The sequence below is a fragment of the Mustela nivalis genome, assembly GCF_964662115.1.
Source record: "Mustela nivalis genome assembly, contig: HAP1_SCAFFOLD_226, whole genome shotgun sequence".
NCBI lineage: Eukaryota > Metazoa > Chordata > Mammalia > Carnivora > Mustelidae > Mustela > Mustela nivalis.
This window is the reverse complement of record NW_028136410.1, coordinates 475,502-477,926: the sequence shown is the minus strand read 5'-3', so window position 1 is coordinate 477,926 and position 2,425 is coordinate 475,502.

Below are 2,425 nucleotides of genomic sequence, written 5' to 3'. Positions count from 1 at the left end.
GTGAGGTGCTTGCTCATGCTTTTTTTTTTTTTGTTCTGGAAATGTGTCACCGATTGCCATGGAATGTCGGGGTGTCCTCATGGGCCATCGATGAGGCTCCCTTTTTGGGGATTTGACCCGATTCCAAGAGTTTGGGGTCATTCTGTGGGAAGGGAGGAGGCATTTCTGGTTTTTTTTTTGTTTATTTTTTTTTGTTTTTTGTTTTTTGTTTTTTTAACCTCCTGTGGACCACCAAAAGAGGGATTCCAGAGCAGAGTCGTGGGTGGGGGCAACAGGACAACCAGACCTCTGGTTAACATTGGGACCTAAGAACATGGCAAGCCCCTTATGTGGGCTCTTGGTCCAGACACTGAGAGGCCTTCCTTGAGGATAGGTCTCACACTGAGTTTCACAATGTGTTTTTGTGCCCAAGGAGCCCCTCAAGTCAGGGCGTGGCCTAATGTACCATGCTGGTGCCTCCTACACTGAACGTAGCACAGTATGGGAACCACAAGTATTCTGGCAATGGGGAAGATGGAGTTCTAATTTCTGCAACACATTCACTCCTGGACTGTGATTGGATTTAAGGTCTAGGTTCTGAAGCCTGAAAACTGAGGTTGGGAAGAGATGAAGCCCTAAGGCCATGGTGTGTCTGATGTGCTCAGTGTTCGGCCAGCTGTTGAGTGTGGGTTGGGAGGTGCAGGCTCAGGCTGTGGAAGACAGGGAATTAGTTCCCAGGCTAGACTGCAGCATTGGGGTGCAGTCGAGATTTGTGCAGGATGGTACTCATTTGTGGTTACTGGGTAGCCCCAGAGGACAACGTTTTTCTTCTGGAGGGAAGACACAGTGCACATAGTGACTCCAAAATTCCCAGACTGGAAGGCTTGTGGGCCAGGAGTGTGAGGAAAAATTCTGAGAACACAAGCCATACTTAGATTTCGGGGTGAGGGGACGGCAGGCACCCTCTGCAGAGATGATTCAAGATCCCGTATACCTGAAGACAGAGCTAGGATCAGACGTTTTCTTAGGTCGGAGTTTCTGTCCATGACGGCCCATTCATGAAGGGGAGGGTGTCACGAGGACATGGAGGTTTTCCCACGATGGAAATTGTGAGATGCTCCGAACCACAATGATTCCTTCTGTGGGACAGTCGAGACATGTTGGATGGCTCCAGGACATCTCATAAGGAAGTTATCCAGAGCAGGGTTCTAAGGATGGATGCGTGGGCAGCCTGCCTCCCATTCCAGGTGTCTCATAGAGCCAAGGCAAGTTCGATCTGCTGGTTCTAGGGGAGAAACCGAGGAGGGTGTTTTGAAATGGGTGAGTTGAGGATGGGTCATAATGTGCATTTGTGTCCATGTAGACCTTGGAATGGGGTGCTTGATCCGGCGCCTTGAGGGATGTTCATAACCGGAGGTTTTGATGGAGCTCTAAAGAGTATATTTCCTATGTAGAGAAGAGAATTGTTTTGATGAGTGCCTAAGGAATCTCCCATATGCTGGTATTGGAAACCAGGCCTCTGAGGAGAGATGACTGGAATCAAACGCAATGGATCTGATTAGGGCTTAAGTGCCCGTCCAGTTCAATCTTATTCTATGGGGATATCTGTATCTGGGTCTGAGTGGAGGTGGTTTCTTAACTTGTGAAAGATCATCCCTGTGTGTCCTGGGCAGCCAACACAATTCGGATGGCCTGGGGGAGTTTGGAGGATTCTCCTAATCTATAGGGTTGTGGCCAATGGAAATGGCAGAATTCCCCTGGAGAGGGAAGCCACAGTCCTGAGGTGTGGCTCCAGGGGCCCCAGTTTGAATGGTGTGTGGGCCAGGACTGTGGGGACAGAAGTCTGAAAACACAAACTCAGCATAGGTTTGGGGATGTATGTATGAAGGCTCGATCTACAGACCGTGAGAATTTTCCGGGCTATGAACAAAGGGCGAGTATGTGGCGCTTGCTCAGGGTTTTGTCTCTGGATTTTGTGTCAATGGTGGCCGTGGAATGTCGGGGTGTCCTCAAGGGCCATGGACAATTCTTTCTCTGGTCATTTGGCCTGATCCCAAGTGGTTGGGATCATTCTGTGGATGGGAAGATTCCTTTCTGTATTTTTATTTTTTTACCTCAGGTGTCCCACCAAAGAGGGATTCCCGAGTAGAGCATTGAGTAGGGGTGACTAGACATCTCAAACTCTGGTTGAGATTGGGGGACTAGGGGCTTGGCAAGCCCCATATGTGGGCTGTTGTTCCAGTCACTAAGAGGCTTTACATGAGGATAGGGCTCACGCTGAGGGTCACAATGTGTGTTTGTGCACATTGTGGCCCTCAGGATAGGTAGGGCCTCATAGTCCATGCTGCTTTCTCCTACAATGAACATTGGACAACATGCCAACCACTAGGTTTCTTGCCAAGGCAAAGGAGAAGTTCTGATTCTTGCATCACGTTCACTCCTGAGC